The sequence below is a fragment of the Triticum dicoccoides genome, chromosome 5A, assembly GCF_002162155.2.
Source record: "Triticum dicoccoides isolate Atlit2015 ecotype Zavitan chromosome 5A, WEW_v2.0, whole genome shotgun sequence".
Taxonomy (NCBI): domain Eukaryota; kingdom Viridiplantae; phylum Streptophyta; class Magnoliopsida; order Poales; family Poaceae; genus Triticum; species Triticum dicoccoides.
In genome coordinates, this window is record NC_041388.1 from 10,121,101 (window position 1) to 10,141,159 (window position 20,059).

Genomic DNA, 20,059 nt, shown 5'->3' on the forward strand with positions numbered 1-20,059 from the left:
TCTTCTGTCCCCCTGTGTTCGGTGGATGGGGCTCCTCGTCATCATCCTCACTTTGCGACCCCTTTTCCTTGTTCTCGGCATTTAACTTGCCGGCCTGTTCAAAAACCCAACAATCTCTGTTGGTGTGATTGGCCGGTTTGTCGGGGTGCCGTGTATCTGGCATGGGCGATCGAGTATGCGGTCCAAGCTGGATGGGCCCAAATTGTTCCTTTTGAACGCTTGTGTTTGTTGCGTCGGGGCTTGCCGTTGCTATTTCTGGCTTCCGAAGTGCCAAGTTCGCTTGCATTGTTGTTCCTACGGGCTGCCAGCCATCTTCGCCTGCGCAAAAGCGGGTCATAAGTGCCGTGAGGGCTGCCATGGACTTCGGCTTCTCTTGGCCGAGGTGTCGGGCGAGCCATTCGTCCTGGATGCTGTGTTTAAAGGCCACCAGGGCTTTGGCATCCGGACAGTCGACGATCTGGTTCTTTTTAGTTAAGAACCTAGTCCTTAGTTTCCTGGGTGACTCTCCGGGCTGTTGAATTATGTGACTTAAGTCATCGGTATCCGGAGGCCGAACATATGTACCTTGGAAGTTGTCAAGGAAGGCCTCTTCCAAGTCCTCCCATCTGCCGATGGAGTTTTTGGGCAGACTTTTCAACCAGTGTCGGGCTGGTCCTTTGAGTTTTAGTGGGAGGTATTTGATGGCATGGAGATCATCGCTGGGGGCCATATGAATGTGAAGAAGAAAATCCCCGATCCATACCGTGGGGTTTGTTGTCCCATCGTATGATTCGATGTTTACGGGTTTAAACCCTTCTGGGAATTCGTGCTCCATTACCTCGTCGGTGAAGCAAAGGGGGTTTGCTGCGCCTTTATATCAGGCCACGTCACGATGTAGCTCGGATGGAGTCCGTCTGCGGTACTCGGCCCGGGCATGAGTATGATTGTTGCGTCCGGCTAAGTAGCCGTTGTCGCATGCCGGGGCACGTCCCCATGATCCGTAGATCGATCTGTGCTGACCTGCTCTAGTGTCCAAGTCCTGTCGCAGGTCATATGTATGTCCCCAAGCTGTTTTATCTCTGCCTTTACGGTGAGGTGGGGCAGGCTGGTGTTCGGCTTGAGTTGCTGCTTTATCCCGACCACATGGTGGTCGGTCAGCCGCATTGCGCGATGATGGTACGGGCTCCAACGCCTCATCATCAAACTAAGGTAGCAATTTGCGCTTCGGGTAACTTTTGGCTGGGCGCTTGAGGCCGTATTCCTCGGCTGCTAGGACATCAGTCCATCTATCATTGAGCAGATCTTGATCAGCTTGAAGCTGCTGCTGTTTATTTTTCAGGCTCCTTGCTGTGGCTATTAGCTGGCGCTTAAAGCGCTCCTGCTCGAGAGGTTCCTCAGGCACGATAAAATCTTCATTGCCGAGGCTCACCTCATCCTCGGAGAGCGGAAGATAATTACCGTCCTCCGAGTCTTCGTGTATGGCATGTTCATCAGGGCTAACTTGCCCGTCTTCCCGTTTGTCTTGTTCGGAAGTTGCCTCAACGGGGTCTTCTTTGTCTTCGGCACCGTCCGGAGTGTTATCTTTTCTTGTGCCAGTCCGCTATCTTTCGCACGGCATGATTTAGAGCGGCGCCGCTGACGTCGGCATTTTGGCTATATCTCAGGAGGTTTATCCTTGACTGGATCCTTCTCGTTGTCGCCATTGTTCTATTTACGTGTGTCCACCATGTATCCGTCATACGAGGAAGTGGCCGTCCAACGTCTTGTAAACGGAGGATTTTGGGCCTCCTCTTCTCCGGCATCATCGTCCATACTGTCGATGTCTTCGGAGCCGTAATCGAGCATGTCGGTTAGGTCCTCGACAGTGGCTATGAAGTGGGTGGTGGGTGGGAAGCGAAATTCTCCGTCATCAGCCTCCAGTTCGAACCGGATATAATTCGGCTGTGAGTCCCCCGCCAAGGATAGAGTTTTTAATGAGTTTAGCACGTCGCCTAAAGGAGAATGCCGGAAGATGTCCGCGGAGCTAAATTCGATGATCGATGACTGATCAAGCTCGATGTACGTGGACGCACATGGTTCGGAACCTGTAGCCGGAGACGTGTCAATGGTTCCGGTGACATAGATGTCACTCAAAGTTAGGTCTGTGTGCGGCTCCAACGCCGCTGAGTCTGCAGCTTCCGTGGCGGGGTTGAACTTCCCGTCCTCGGATGGTGCGATCCGCTCCGGATCCAAGGCTAGAGCAGTTACAGGTGCTATCTCCTGGGTATGGTCTGATGACAGATTTAAGTCATGTTCATCGTGGTGACAGGGAGCGGCTGCCGTGGTCTTTGTCTGTGGTGTTGAGTACTTTGCTCCATCTAATTCTGAGTGCATCTTCCGCTGTTTTGAGCTTCCGCTTCTGCTTTTTCAGGCTACGCGCAGTGGCGATGAGCCTTTTGTGGAGGTTCTTCTGCTCCAGCTATTTGTCCGGCGTGAGGTCGTCCGAACTGTTATCTTCGCCGGGGACGGGTTGTTCGGTTTGTTTATCCAAGTTGCCATGTTCGGACAGTTGCTCGAAGGCATGTTCATCATCCGCCGGCTTGTTGTGTTGCATTGCTTACTAGAGCTTGCTTTCTTGGCCCATAGATAGATCTGGCTGGGCCATCTTTTTGATGCGAATCCTTGGGTGGATTGCATGCTGGCTTGTGTGCGGCACCGCTTGCCGCTCTATGTTGGTCATGGGGTCATCTATCCGACCGGGTGGCTCCCTTATTTTTTGATTGTGGGGGCTCTAGGGCCTCCTCATCAAATTCGGGCAGTAGATTTCGCTTCGGGTAGCTTTTTGTGTGGCGACTGCCGCCATATTTGTCTGCGGTGTTAAGTACTTTGCTCCATCTAATTCTGAGTGCATCTTCCGCTGTTTTGAGCTTCCGCTTCTGCTTTTTCAGGCTACGCGCAGTGGCAACGAGCCTTTTGTGGAGGTTCTTCTGCTCCAGCAACTTGTCCGGCGTGAGGTCGTCCGGACTGTTATCTTCGCCGGGGACGGGTTGTTCGGTTTGTTTATCCAAGTTGTCCTATTCGAGCAGTTGCTCGAAGGCATGTTGATCGTCCGCCGACTCGCCCTGCTCTGCGGCTGGGTCTGTATGGCTGCTGTCTCTGTCGAGGTGGGGCTTGGAGCGGCACTTACATCGCCGCTTTGACTGCTTTTCGAGGGAATGATCCCTCGTTGTGTCCCTGTGTTCCTCGTCGTCGCTTCCTTTAGGTGTGTCCACCATGTATACATCATGAGATGAGGTGGTTGTCCAGTGCCCTATAGGTGCTGGTTCATGTTCATCTCCTACATCATCGTCCATACCGTCGATGTCTTCGGAGTCGAAGTCGAGCATGTCGTTTAAATTATCGACAGTGGCTACAAAGTGGGTGGTGGGTGGGCATCGAATTTCTTCGTCGACCGCATCCCAATCCTGCTGGTCATAGTCCGGCCAGGACTCTCCTGACAAAAAGAGAGACCTGAGTGAATTCAGAATGTTGCCGAAGGGCGAGTGCTGAAAGATATCCGCGGCGGTGAATTCCATGATCGGCACCAAATCGGATTTGATTGGAAAGGGCGCGGAGGGTTCGGAGTCCGGAGAGGAGTCCGGCACCCTGGAGTCATGGGTTTCGTAGGGGATAAGGCTGGTGTTCAGCTCGATCGCCATCGAGACTGCAGCTCCCGGGACGGGGTCTAGCCACCCGTCCTCGATCGGCGCAGTCGGCTCCGAGCTAAGGCTCGGAGCGGATGCGGGTGCGGCCTCCAGGGCACTGTTCAGCGGCAGAGCTAAATCATGCCCATCGTGACAGTGCGGCGCGCCCGGCTATGGCTCGAATCCGTCGAAGATCAAGTCTCCGCGGATGTCAGCCGTGTAGTTCAAACTTCCAAATCTGACCTGATGGCCAGGGGCATAGCTTTCGATCTGCTCCATATGGCCAAGCGAATTGGCCCGCAGTGCAAAGCCGGCGAATACGAAGATCTGTCCGGGGAGAAAAGTATCACCCTGGACCGCATCGCCGTTGATGATCGAAGGAGCCATCGGGCCTAAAGATGACGACACAGAGGCACTCTCAATGAAAGCACCAACGTCGGTGTCAAAACCGGCGGATCTCGAGTAGGGGGTCCCGAACTATGCGTCTAGGCGGATGGTAACAGGAGACAACAGACACGATGTTTTTACCCAGGTTCAGGCCCTCTCGATGGAGGTAAAACCCTACTCCTGCTTGATTAATATTGATGATATGGGTAGTACAAGAGTAGAGCTACCACGAGATCAGAGAGGCTAAACCCTAGAAGCTAGCCTATGGTATGATTGTTGTTCGTCCTATGGACTAAAACCCTTCGGTTTATATAGACACCGGAGAGGGCTAGGGTTACACAGAGTCGGTTACAGTGGTAGGAGATCTACATATCCGTATTGCCAAGCTTGCCTTCCACGCCAAGGAAAGTCCCATCAGGACACGGGACGAAGTCTTCAATCTTGTATCTTCATAGTCCAGGAGTCCGGCCAAAGGTTATAGTCCGGCTATCCGGACACCCCCTAATCCGGGACTCCCTCACCGGCCAAAGGTTATAGTCCGGCTATCCGGACACCCCCTAATCCAGGACTCCCTCACCTTGTAACACAGGCAAGAACTCTTTCTTTGACTGTTCCATTTTGAACTACTTCAAAATATTGTCAAGGTATGTACTCATTGAAAAACTTATCAAGAGTCTGGATCCATCTCTATAGATCTTGATGCTCAATATGTAAGCAGCTTCACCGAGGTCTTTCTTTGAAAAAACTCCTTTCAAACACTCCTTTATGCTTTGCAGAATAATTCTACATTATCTCCGATCAACAATATGTCATTCACATATACTTACCAGAAATGTTGTAGTGCTCCCACTCACTTTCTTGTAAATACAGGCTTCACCGCAAGTCTATATAAAACTATATGCTTTGATCAACTTATAAAAGTGTATATTCCAACTCCGAGATGCTTGCACCAGTCCATAGATGGATCGCTGGAGCTTGCATATTTTGTTAGCACCTTTAGATCGATAAAACCTTCAGGTTGCATCATATACAAGTCTTCTTCCAGAAATCCATTCATTAATGCAGTCTTTACATCCATTTGCCAATTTTCATAAAATGTGGCAATTTGCTAACATGATTCAGACAGACTTTAAGCATCGCTACGAGTGAGAAAAATCTCATCATCAGTCAACACCTTGAACTTTGTCAAAAACCTTTTTCGAAAAGTCTAGCTTTGTAGATAGTAACACTACTATCAGCGTCCGTCTTCCTCTTGAAAATCCATTTATTTTCTATGGCTTGCCGATCATCGGGCAAGTCAACCAAAGCCCATACTTTGTTCTCATACATGGATGCCATCTCAGATTTCATGGCCTCAAGCCATTTTGCAGAATCTGGGCTCATCATCGCTTCCTCATAGTTCGTAGGTTCGTCATGGTCAAGTAACATGACCTCCAGAACAGGATTACCGTACCACTCTGGTGCGGATCTCACTTTGGTTTACCTATGAGGTTCGGTAGTAACTTGATCTGAAGTTACATGATCATCATCATTAGCTTCCTCACTAATTGGTGTAGTAGTCATAGGAACAGATTTCTGTGATGAACTACTTTCCAATAAGGGAGGAGGTACAGTTACCTCATCAAGTTCTACTTTCCTCCCACTCACTTCTTTCAAGAGAAACTCCTTCTCTAGAAAGGATCCATTTTAAGCAACAAAGATCTTGCCTTCGGATCTGTGATAGAGGGTGTACCCAATAGTCTCTTTTGGGTATCCTATGAAGACGCACTTCTCCGATTTGGGTTTGAGCTTATCATGCCGAAACTTTTTCACCTAAGCATCGCAACCCCAAACTTCAAGAAACGACAGCTTAGGTTTCTTGCTAAACCATAGTTCATACTGTGTCGTCTCAACGGATTTTGACAGTGCACTATTTAACGTGAATGCAGTTGTCTCTAATGCATAAACCCAAAACGATAGTGGTAGATCGGTAAGAGACATCATAGATCGCACCATATCTAATAAATTACGGTTACAACGTTCGGACACACCATTACACTGTGGTGTTCCAGGTGGCGTGAGCAGTGAAACTATTTCACATTGTTTTAACTGAAGGCCAAACTCATAACTCAAATATTTCTCTCCGCGATCAGATCGTAGAAACCTTATTTTCTTGTCACAATGATTTTCCACTTCACTCTGAAATTCCTTGAAATTTTCAAATGTTTCAGACTTATGTTTCATCAAGTAGATATAACCATATCTGCTCAAATCATCCGTGAAGGTCAGAAAATAATGATACCCGCTGCGAGCCTCAATATTAATCGGACCACATACATCAGTATGTATGATTTCCAACAAATCTGTTGCTTGCTCCATTGTTCCGGAGAACGGCGTTTTAGTCATCTTGCCCAAGAGGCATGGTTCGCAAGCATCAAATGATTCATAATCAAGTGATTCCAAAAGTCCATCAGCATGGAGTTTCTTCATGCGCTTTACACCAATATGACCTAAACGGCAGTGCCACAAATAAGTTGCACTATCATTATTAAGTTTGCATCTTTTGACTTGAATATTATGAATATGTGCATCACTATGATCAAGATCCAACGAACCATTTTCATTGGGTGTGTAACCATATAAGGTTTTATTCATGTAAACAGAATAACAATTATTCTCTGACTTAATGAATAACTGTTTTGCAATAAACATGATCAAATCATATTCATGCTTAACGCAAACACCAAATAACATTTATTTAGGTTCAACACTAATCCCGAAAATATATAGGGAGTGTGCGATGATGATCATATCAATCTTGGAACTACTTCCAACACACATCGTCACTTCACCCTTAACTAGTCTTTGTTCATTCTGCAACTCCCGTTTCGAGTTACTACTCTTAGCAACTGAACTAGTATCAAATACTGAGGGGTTGCTATAAACACTAGTAAAGTACACATCAATAACATGTATATCAAATATACCTTTGTTCACTTTGCCATCCTTCTTATCCGCCAAATACTTGGGGTAGTTCCGCTTCTAGTGACCAATCCCTTTGCAGTAGAAGCACTTAGTCTCAGGCTTAGGTCCAGACTTGGGCTTCTTCACTTGAGCAGCAACTTGCTTGCCGTTCTTCTTGAAGTTCCCCTTTCTTCCCTTTGCCCTTTTCTTGAAACTAGTGGTCTTGTTAACCATCAACACTTGATGTTTTTCTTGATTTCTACCTTCGTCGATTTCAGCATCACGAAGAGCTTGGGAATTGTTTACGTTATCCCTTGCATATTATAGTTCATCACGAAGTTCTACTAACTTGGTGATGGTGACTAGAGAATTCTGTCAATCACTATTTTATCTGGAAGATTAACTCCCACTTGATTCAAGCGATTGTAGTACCCAGACAATCTGAGCACATGCTCACCGCTTGAGCTATTCTCCTCCATCTTTTAGCTATAGAACTTGTTGGAGACTTCATATCTCTCAACTCGGGTATTTGCTTGAAATATTAACTTCAACTCCTGGAACATCTCATATGGTCAATGACGTTCAAAACCTCTTTGAAGTCCCGATTCTTAGCCGTTAAGCATGGTGCACTAAACTATCAAGTAGTCATCATATTGAGCTAGCCAAACATTCATAACGTCTACATCTGCTCCTGCAATAGGTATGTCACCTAGCGGTGCATCAAGGACACAATTCTTCTATGCAGCAATGAGGATAATCCTCAGATCATGGATCCAATCTGTATCATTGCTACTAACATCTTTCAATACAGTTTTTCTCTAGGAACATATCAAAAATAAAACAGGGGAGCTAAACGCGAGCTATTGATCTACAACATAGATATGCTAATACTACCAGGACTAAGTTCATGATAAATTTAAGTTCAATTAATCATATTACTTAAGAACTCCCACTTAGATAGACATCCCTCTAATCCTCTAAGTGATCACGTGATCCATATCAACTAAACCATAACCGATCATCACGTGAAATGGAGTAGCTTTCAATGGTGAACATCACTATGTTGATCATATCTACTATATGATTCACGCTCGACCTTTCGGTATCAGTGTTCCGAGGCCATATCTGCATATGCTAGGCTCGTCAAGTTTAACCTGAGTATTCTGCACGTGCAAAACTGGCTTGCACCTGTTGTAGATGGACGTAGAGCTTATCACACCCGATCATCACGTGGTGTGTGGGCACGACGAACTTTGGCAACGGTGCATACTCAGGGAGAACACTTTTATCTTGAAATTTAGTGAGAGATCATCTTATAATGCTACCGTCAATCAAAGCAAGATAAGATGCATAAGAGAAACATCGCATGCAATCAATATAAGTGATATGATATGGCCACCATCATCTTGTGCTTGTGATCTCCATCTCTGAAGCACCTCCATGATCATCATCTTCACCGGCGCAACACCTTGATCTCGATCGTAGCATCATTGTCGTCTCGCCATTCTTATGCTTCTACGACTATCACTACCGCTTAGTGATAAAGTAAAGCATTACAAGGTGATTGCATTGCATACAATAAAGCGACAACCATATGGCTCCTGCCAGTTGCCGATAACTCGGTTACAAAACATGATCATCTCATACAATAAAATTTAGCATCATGTCTTGACCATATCACATCACAACATGCCCTGCAAAAACAAGTTAGACGTCCTCTACTTTGTTGTTGCAAGTTTTACGTGGCTGCTATGGGCTTAGCAAGAACCGTTCTTACCTACGTATCAAAACCACAATGATAGTTTGTCAAGTTGGTGCTATTTTAACCTTCGCAAGGACCGGGCGTAGCCACACTCGGCTCAACTAAAGTTGGAGAAACTGACACCCGCCAGCCACCTATGTGCAAAGCACGTCGGTAGAACCAGTCTCGCGTAAGCGTACACATAATGTCGGTCCGGGCCGCTTCATCCAACAATACCGCCGAACCAAAGTATGACATGCTGGTAAGCAGTATGCATTATATCGCCCACAACTCACTTGTGTTCTACTCGTGCATATAACATCAACGCATAAAACCAGGCTCGGATGCCACTGTTGGGGAACGTAGTAATTTCAAAAAAAAAATCCTACGCACACGCAAGATCATGGTGATGCATAGCAACGAGAGGGGAGAGTGTTGTCTACATACCCTCGTAGACCGAAAGCGGAAGCATTAACACAATGTGGTTGATGTAGTCGTACGTCTTCACGATCCGACCGATCAAGTACCGAACGTACGGCACCTCCGAGTTCTGCAAACGTTCAGCCCGATGACGCCCCTTGAACTCCGATCTAGCCGAGTGTTGAGGGAGAGTTTTGTCAGCACGACGGCGTGGTGACGATGTTGATGTTCTACCGACGCAGGGCTTCGCCTAAGCACCGCTACAGTATTATCGAGGTGGATTATTGTGGAGGGGGGCACCGCACATGGCTAAGAGATCAATGATCAATTGTTGTGTCTATGGGGTGCCCCCTGCCCCCGTATATAAAGGAGCAAGGGAGAGGCCGTCCCTAGAGGGGGCGCGCCAAGTGTGGGGAGTCCTACTAGGACTCCCAAGTCCTAGTAGGATTCCCCTTTCCTTTCCGGAGTAGGAGAGAAGGAAAGAGGTGGAGGGGCAGAAGGAAAAGGGGGGTGCACCCCTTGTCCAATTCGGACCAGAGGGGGTGCGCGCCTCCTTCCTTTTGGCCTCTCTCCTCTATTCCCGTATGGCCCAATAAGGCCCATATACTCCCCGGCAAATTCATGTAACTCTCCAGTACTCCGAAAAATACCCGAATCACTCAGAACCTTTCCGATGTCCGAATATAGTCGTCCAATATATTGATCTTTACGTCTCGACCATTTTGAGACTCCTCGTCATGTCCCCGATCTCATCCGGGACTCCGAACTACCTTCGGTACATCAATACACATAAACTCATAATATAACCGTCATCGAACCTTAAGCGTGCAGACCCTACGGGTTCGAGAACTATGTAGACATGACCGAGACACGTCTTCGGTCAATAACCAATAGCGGAACCTGGATGCTCGTATTGGCTCCCACATATTCTACGAAGATCTTTATCGGTCAGACCGCATAACAACATACGTTGTTCCCTTTGTCATCGGTATGTTACTTACCCGAGATTCGATCATGGGTATCTTAATACCTAGTTCAATCTCGTTACCAGCAAGTCTCTTTACTCGTTCTCTAATACATCATCCCGCAACTAACTCATTAGTTGCAATGCTTGCAAGGCTTAAGTGATGTGCATTGCCGAGAGGGCCCAGAGATTCCTCTCCGATAATCGGAGTGACAAATCCTAATCTCGAAATATGCCAACCCAACATGTACCTTCGGAGACACCCGTAGAGCACCTTTATAATCACCCAGTTACGTTGTGACGTTTGGTAGCACACAAAGTGTTCCTCCGGTAAACGAGAGTTGCATAATCTCATAGTCATAGGAACATGTATAAGTCAAGAAGAAAGAAATAGCAACATACTAAACGATCGGGTCCTAAGCTAACGGAATGGGTCATGTCAATCACATCATTCTCCTAATGATGTGATCCCATTAATCAAATGACAACTTATGTCTATGGTTCGGAAACATGAGCATCTTTGATTAACGAGCTAGTCTAGTAGAGGCATACTAGTGACACTCTGTTTGTCTATGTATTCACACATGTATTATGTTTCCAGTTAATACAATTCTAGCATGAATAATAAACATTTATCATGATATAAGGAAATAAATAATAACTTTATTATTGCCTATAGGGCATATTTCCTTCAATCTTTTGTCCTACCCTCTCGTGGCAGCTGGGTCCTAACGGAAACTAAGGGATAATAAGGCCTCCTTTTAATAGAGTACCGGACCAAAGCATTAACACATAGTGAATACATGAACTCCTCAAACTACGGTCATCACCAGGAGTGGTCCCGATTATTGTCACTTCGGGGTTGCCGGATCATAACACATAGTAGGTGACTATAGACTTGCAAGATAGGATCAAGAACTCACATATATTCATGAAAAAATAATAGGTTCAGATCTGAAATCATGGCACTCGGGCCCTAGTGACAAGCATTAAGAATAGCAAAGTCATAGCAAAATCAATCTCAGAACATAGTGGATACTAGGGATCAAACCCTAACAAAACTAACTCGATTACATGATAAATCTCATCCAACCCATTACCGTCCAGCAAGCCTATGATGGAATTACTCACGCACGGTGGTGAGCATCATGAAATTGGTGATGGAGGATGGTTGATGATGACGATGGCGACGGATTCCCCTCTCCGGAGCCCCGAACAGACTCCAGATCAGCCCTCCCGAGAGAGTTTAGGGCTTGGCGGCGGCTCCGTATCGTAAAACGTGATGAATCTTGCTCTCTGATTTTTTTTCTCCCCGAACACGAATATATAGAGTTAGAGTTGAGGTCGGTGGAGCTCCATGGGGGCCACGAGGCAGGAGGGGCGTGCCCTGGGGGGCAGGCGCGCCTCCCACCCTCGTGGACAGGGTGTCGGCCCCTGGCCTTGATTCTTTTGCCAATATTTATTATTATTTCCAAAAATAATCTCCGTGAAGTTTCAGGTCATTCTGAGAACTTTTGTTTCTGCACAAAAATAGCACAATGGCAATTCTGCTGAAAACAGCGTTAGTCTAGGTTAGTTCCATTCAAATCATGCAGTTAGAGTCCAAAACAAGGGCAAAAGTGTTTGGAAAAGTAGATACGACGGAGACGTATCAACTCCTCCAAGCTTAAACCTTTGCTTGTCCTCAAGCAATTCAGTTGATAAACTGAAAGTGATAAAGAAAAACTTTTAGAAACTCTGTTTGCTCTTGTTGTTGTAAATATGTAAAGTCAGCATTCAAGTTTTCAGCAAAGATTATGAACTAACCATATTCACAATAACACTTAGGTCTCATTTTTACTCATATCAATGACATAATCAACTAGCGAGCAATAATAATAAATCTCGGATGACAACACTTTCTCAAAACAATCATGATATGGTATAACAAGATGGTATCTCGCTAGCCCTTTCTGAGACCGCAAAACATAAATGCAGAGCACCTTTAAAGATCAAGGAATGACTAAACATTGTAATTCATGGTAAAAGAGATCCAGTCATACCCAATATAAATTAATAGTAATGGTTGCAAATGATAGCAGTGCTCTCCGGCTGGTGCTTTTTAATAAGAGGATGATGACTCAACATAAAAGTAAATAGATAGGCCCTTCGCAGAGGGAAGCAGGGATTTGTAGAGGTGCCAGAGCTCGATTTTGAAATAGATATTAATAATATTTTGAGAGGCATACTTTCATTGTCAACATAACAACAAAGAGATGGCGATATCTTCCATGCTACACACATTATAGGCGGTTCCCAAACAGAATGGTAAAGTTTATACTCCCCCTCCACTAACAAGCATTAATCCATGGCTTACTTGAAACAACAAGTGCCTCCAACTAACAAGAGTCCCGGGGGAGTTTTGTTTGCAATTATTTTGATTTGGTTTGCATAAAGCATGGGACTGGGCATCCCGGTGACCAGCCATTTTCTCGTGAGTGAGGAGCGGAGTCCACTCCTCTTGAGAATAACCCGCCTAGCAAGGAAGATACAGACAGCCCTAGTTGATACATGAGCTATTCGAACATGCAAAACAGAATTTCATTTGAAGGTTTAGAGTTTGGCACATACAAATTTACTTGGAACGGCAGGTAAATACCGCATATATAGGAAGGTATGGTGGACTCATATGGAATAACTTTGGGGTTTAAGGGATTGGATGCACAAGCAGTATTCCCGCTTAGTACAAGTGAAGGCTAGCAAAAGACTGGGAAGCGACAACAGTCATGAACATGCATTAAAATTAACAAACATTGAGTGCAAGCATGAGTAGGATATAATCCACAATGAACATAAATATCGTGAAGGCTATGTTGATTTTGTTTCAACTACATGTGTGAACATGTGCCAAGTCAAGTCACTTGAATCATTCAAAGGACGATACCACCCTATTGTACCACATCACAACCATTTTAATTGCATGTTGGCACGCAAGGTAAACCATTATAAACTCCTAGCTAATTAAGCATGGCATAAGTAACTATAATCTCTAATTGTCATTGCAAACACGTTTATTCATAATAGGCTGAATCAGGAACGATGAACTAATCATATTTACAAAAACAAGAGAGGTCGAGTTCATACCAGCTTCTCTCATCTCAATCAGTCCATCATATATCGTCATTATTGCCTTTCACTTGCACGACCGAATGATGTGAATAATAATAATAGTGCACGTGCATTGGACTAAGCTGGAATCTGCAGGCATTCAATAAACAGGAGAAGACTAGGCAATACGGGCTCTTGGTTAAATCAACGATAATGCATATAAGAGCCACTTCAACAATTTTATTATGGTCTTCTCCTATCAACCCCCAAAGAAAAGAAAAGAAATAAAACTATTTACACGGGAAAGCTCCCAACAAGCAAAAGAAGAACGGGAAATCTTTTTGGGTTTTCTTTTTAATTACTACTACTATAGCAAGAAAAGTAAACTAGCTAAAAGCTGCAACTAACTTTTTTGGTTTTCTTAAGGTTTTTGTTTTAACACACAAGAAGAAAGCATAAAAAGAAAATTAAACTAGCATGGATATTACAGTGAAAAAGTATGAGCACCGACATCTAGCAATGAGTGTGTGAACATAAATGTAATGTCGGTGAGAAATACGTACTCCCCCAAGCTTAGGATTTTGGCCTAAGTTGGTCTATGGCCACGGCTGGCCTCGCGGATATCCGAAGTTGTAATTGGGGTCGTACTGAGATGAAGCCTCGGGTTGCCACTGGTTGGCAACCTCCTCCGGATCCCACAGGTAAACAGACTGGCATGGGGGAACAAATTGTGGTTCCGGATCTAGCTCTGTAGCTGATGTGGGGTTCCGGTATGCGTGAATGGCCTCCAACGGAACAAGATACTCGCCTGCAGATAAATCAAACAAGGATGGAGCAGGAAAGTTAATAGTCTCAGGGTGATTTTTATCAAATAACAGTCTATAGTTAAGCTCCCTTTTCCCGTTCTTAACAATGAAATCATGTGCAATCATACTCTTGTAATCTAGAAGAAAAGTAGGCAACAATTTTCTACCTTCTCATAATGCCTAATAGGTATGATAAAGTATGCAGTGAGGCGCGAGGCGAAGATGCCTCCCAAGATGGGGCCCTTAGTACGGTTAAGATTTAACCGCTTTGCAACAATAGCACCCATACTGAATGACTCATCATGAAACAAGGCATGGCACAAAATAACAATATCAGGGGCACTTAGGTTGCCACAGTTTCCGCGACCAATTAAGCATCTACTAGCAAATTGTTGGGGAACGTAGTAATTTCAAAAAAAATCCTACGCACACGCAAGATCATGGTAATGCATAGCAACGAGAGGGGAGAGTGTTGTCTACGTACCCTCGTAGACCAAAGCGGAAGCGTTGACACAACGTAGAGGAAGTAGTCGTACGTCTTCCCGATCCGACCGATCCAAGCACCGTTACTCCGGCACCTCTGAGTTCTTGGCACACGTACAGCTCGATGACGATCCTCGGGCTCCGATCCAGCAAAGCTTCGGGGAGGAGTTCCGTCAGCACGACGGCGTGGTGACGATCTTGATGTTCTACCGTCGCAGGGCTTCGCCTAAGCACTGCTACAATATGACCGAGGTGGAATATGGTGAAGGGGGGCACCGCACACGGCTAAGGAACGATCACGAAGATCAATTTGTGTGTCTAGAGGTGCCCCCCCTGCCCCCGTATATAAAGGAGCAAGGGGGAGGGCCGGCCGGCCCTTGTGGGCGCGCCAGGAGGAGGAGTCCTCCTCCTAGTAGGAGTAGGACTCCCCTCTTTCCTACTCCTACTAGGAGGGGGAAAGGAAGAGGGAGAGGGAGAAGGAAAGGGGGGCGCCGCCCCCCTCTCCTAGTCCAATTCGGACCAGAGGGGGAGGGGACACGCGGCCTACCCTGGTCGCCCCTCTCTCTCTCCACTAAGGCCCATAAGGCCCAATTCTTCTCCCGGGGGGTTCCAGTAACCCTTCGGCACTCCGTTTTTCTCCGAAATCACCCGGAACACTTCCGGTGTCCGAATATAGCCGTCCAATATATCAATCTTTATGTCTCGACCATTTCGAGACTCCTCGTCATGTCCGTGATCACATCCGGGACTCCGAACAAACTTCGGTACATCAAAATGCATAAACTCATAATGAAACTGTCATCGTAACGTTAAGCATGCGGACCCTACGGTTCGAGAACAATGTAGACATGACCGAGACACGTCTCCGGTCAATAACCAATAGCGGAACCTGGATGCTCATATTGGCTCCTACATATTCTACGAAGATCTTTATCGGTCAGACCGCATAACAACATGCATTGTTCCCTTTGTCATCGGTATGTTACTTGCCCGAGATTCGATCGTCGGTATCTCAATACCTAGTTCAATCTCGTTACCGGCAAGTCTCTTTACTCGTTCCGTAATACATCATCTCACAACTAACTCATTAGTTGCAATGCTTGCAAGGCTTATGTGATGTGCATTACTGAGAGGGCCCAGAGATACCTCTCCGACAATCGGAGTGACAAATCCTAATCTCGAAATACGCCAATCCAACATGTACCTTTGGAGACACCTGTAGAGCACCTTTATAATCACCCAGTTACGTTGTGACGTTTGGTAGCACACAAAGTGTTCCTCCGGCAAATGGGAGTTGCATAATCTCATAGTCATAGGAACATGTATAAGTCATGAAGAAAGCAATAGCAACATACTAAACGATCGGGTGCTAAGCTAATGGAATGGGTCATGTCAATCACATCATTCTCCTAATGATGTGATCCCGTTAATCAAATGACAACACATGTCTATGGTTAGGAAACATAACCATCTGCGATTAACGAGCTAGTCAAGTAAAGGCATACTAGTGACGTTTAGTTTGTCTATGTATTCACACAAGTATTATGTTTCCGGATAATACAATTCTAGCATGAATAATAAACATTTATCATGATATAAGGAAATAAATAATAACGTTATTATTGCCTCTAGGGCATATTTCCTTCAGTCTCCCACTTGCACTAGAGTCAATAATCTAGATTACACAGTAATGATTCTAACACCCATGGAGCCTTGGTGCTGATCATGTTTTGCTCGTGGAAGAGGCTTAGTCAACGGGTCTGCTACATTCAGATCCGTATGTATCTTGCAAATCTCTATGTCTCCCACCTGGACTAGATCCCGGATGGAATTGAAGCGTCTCTTGATGTGCTTGGTTCTCTTGTGAAATCTGGATTCCTTTGCCAAGGCAATTGCACCAGTATTGTCACAAAAGATTTTCATTGGACCCGATGCACTAGGTATGACACCTAGATCGGATATGAACTCCTTCATCCATACTCCTTCGTTTGCTGCTTCCGAAGCAGCTATGTACTCCGCTTCACATGTAGATCCCGCCACGACGCTTTGTTTAGAACTGCACCAACTGACAGCTCCACCGTTTAATGTAAACATGTATCCGGTTTGCGATTTAGAATCGTCCGGATCAGTGTCAAAGCTTGCATCAACGTAACTGTTTACGATGAGCTCTTTGTCACCTCCATATACGAGAAACATATCCTTAGTCCTTTTTAGGTATTTCAGGATGTTCTTGACCGCTGTCCAGTGATCCAGTCCTGGATTACTTTGGTACCTCCCTGCTAGACTTATAGCAAGACACACATCAAGTCTGGTACACAGCATTGCATACATGATAGAGCCTATGGCTGAAGCATAGGGAACATCTTTCATTTTCTCTCTATCTTCTACAGTGGTCGGGCATTGAGTCTTACTCAACTTCACACCTTGTAATACAGGCAAGAATCCTTTCTTTGCTTGATCCATTTTGAACTTCTTCAAAACTTTGTCAAGGTATGTGCTTTGTGAAAGTCGAATTAAGCGTCTTGATCTATCTCTATAGATCTTAATGCCCAATATGTAAGCAGCTTCACTGAGGTCTTTCACTGAAAAACTCTTATTCAAGTATCCCTTTATGCTATCCAGAAATTCTACATTATTTCCGATTAGTAATATGTCATCTACATATAATATCAGAAATGCTACAGAGCTCCCACTCACTTTCTTGTAAATACAGGCTTCTCCAAAAGTCTGTACAAACCCAAATGCTTTGATCACACTATCAAAGCGTTTATTCCAACTCCGAGAGGCTTGCACCAGTCCATAAATGGATCGCTTGGGCTTGCACACTTTGTTAGCTCCTTTTGGATTGACAAAACCCTCTGGTTGCATCATATACAACTCTTCTTCCAGAAATCCATTCAGGAATGCAGTTTTAACATCCATTTGCCAAATTTCATAATCATAAAATGCGGCAATTGCTAACATGATTCGGACAGACTTAAGCATCGCTACGGGTGAGAACGTCTCATCGTAGTCAATCCCTTGAACTTGTCGAAAACCTTTTGCGACAAGTCGAGCTTTGTAGACAGTAACATTACCGTCAGCGTCAGTCTTCTTCTTGAAGATCCATTTATTCTCAATTGCCTGCCGATCATTGGGCAAGTCAACCAAAGTCCACACTTTGTTCCCATACATGGATCCCATCTCAGATTTCATGGCTTCGAGCCATTTTGCGGAATCTGGGTTCACCATCGCTTCTTCATAGTTCGTAGGTTCATCATGATCTAGCAGCATGACTTCCAGAACAGGATTACCGTACCACTCTGGTGCGGATCTTACTCTGATTGATCTACGAGGTTCAGTAGTAACTTGTTCTAAAGTTTCATGATCATTATCATTAGCTTCCTCACTAATTGGTGTAGGTGTCACAGAAACCGGTTTCTGCGATGTACTACTTTCCAATAAGGGAGCAGGTACAGTTACCTCATCAAGTTCTACTTTCCTCCCACTCACTTCTTTCGAGAGAAACTCCTTCTCTAGAAAGGATCCATTCTTGGCAACAAATGTCTTGCCTTCGGATCTGTGATAGAAGGTGTACCCAACAGTCTCTTTTGGGTATCCTATGAAGACACATTTCTCCGATTTGGGTTCGAGCTTATCAGGTTGAAGTTTCTTCACATAAGCATCGCAGCCCCAAACTTTCAGAAATGACAACTATGGATTCTTGCCAAACCACAGTTCATAAGGCGTCGTCTCAACGGATTTTGATGGTGCCCTATTTAACGTGAATGCGGCCGTCTCTAAAGCATAACCCCAAAACGATAGCGGTAAATCTGTAAGAGACATCATAGATCGCACCATATCAAGTAAAGTACGATTACGACGTTCGGACACACCATTACGCTGCGGTGTTCTGGGTGGCGTGAGCTGCGAAACTATTCCGCATTGTTTCAAATGTAGACCAAACTCGTAACTCAAATATTCTCCTCCACGATCAGATCGTAGAAACTTTATTTTCTTGTTACGATGATTTTCAACTTCACTCTGAAATTCTTTGAACTTTTCAAATGTTTCAGACTTATGCTTCATTAAGTAGATATACCCATATCTGCTTAAATCATCTGTGAAGGTGAGAAAATAACGATATCCGCCACGAGCTTCAATATTCATCGGATCACATACATCTGTATGTATGATTTCCAACAAATTTGTTGCTCTCTCCATAGTACCGGAGAACGGCGTTTTAGTCATCTTTCCCATGAGGCACGGTTCGCAAGTACCAAGTGATTCATAATCAAGTGGTTCCAAAAGTCCATCAGTATGGAGTTTCTTCATGCGCTTTACACCGATATGACCTAAACGGCAGTGCCACAAATAAGTTGCACTATCATTATCAACTCTGCATCTTTTGGTTTCAACATTATGAATATGTGTATCACTACTATCGAGATTCATCAAAAATAGACCACTCTTCAAGGGTGCATGACCATAAAAGATATTACTCATATAAATAGAACAACCATTATTCTCTGATTTAAATGAATAACCGTCTCGCATCAAACAAGATCCAGGTATAATGTTCATGCTGAACGCTGGCACCAAATAACAATTATTTAGGTCTAATACTAATCCCGATGGTAGATGTAGAGGTAGCGTGCCGACCGCGATCACATCGACTTTGGAACCATTTCCCACGCGCATCGTCACCTCGTCCTTCGCCAGTGTTCGCTTAATCTGTAGTCCCTGTTTTGAGTTGCAAATATTAGCAACAGAACCAGTATCAAATACCCAGGTGCTATTGCGAGCTCTGGTAAGGTACACATCAATAACATGTATATCACATATACCTTTGTTCACCTTGCCATCCTTCTTATCCGCCAAATACTTGGGGCAATTTCGCTTCCAGTGACCAGTCTGCTTGCAGTGGAAGCACTCAGTTTCAGGCTTAGGTCTAGACTTGGGTTTCTTCTCTTGAGCAGCAACTTGCTTGCTGTTCTTTTTGAGGTTCCCCTTCTTCTTCCCTTTGCCCTTTTTCTTGAAACTAGTGGTCTTGTTGACCATCAACACTTGATGCTCCTTTTTGATTTCTACCTCCGCAGCTTTCGGCATTGCGAAGAGCTCGGGAATTGTCTTATCCATCCCTTGCATATTATAGTTCATCACGAAGCTCTTGTAGCTAGGTGGAAGTGATTGGAGAATTCTGTCAATGACGCAGTCATCCGGGAGATCAACTCCCAGTTGAATCAAGTGATTGTTATACCCAGACATTCTGAGTATATGCTCACTAACAGAACTGTTCTCCTCCATCTTACAGCTATAGAACTTATTGGAGACTTCATATCTCTCAATCCGGGCATTTGCTTGAAATGTCACCTTCAACTCCTGGAACATCTCATATGCTCCATGACGTTCAAAACGTCGTTGAAGACCCGATTCTAAGCCGTAAAGCATGGCACATTGAACTATCGAGTAGTCATCAGCTTTGCTCTGCCAGACGTTCTTAACGTCGTCAGTTGCATCAGCAGTAGGCCTGGCACCCAGCGGTGCTTCCAGGACGTAATTCTTCTGTGCAGCAATGAGGATAATCCTCAAGTTACGGACCCAGTCC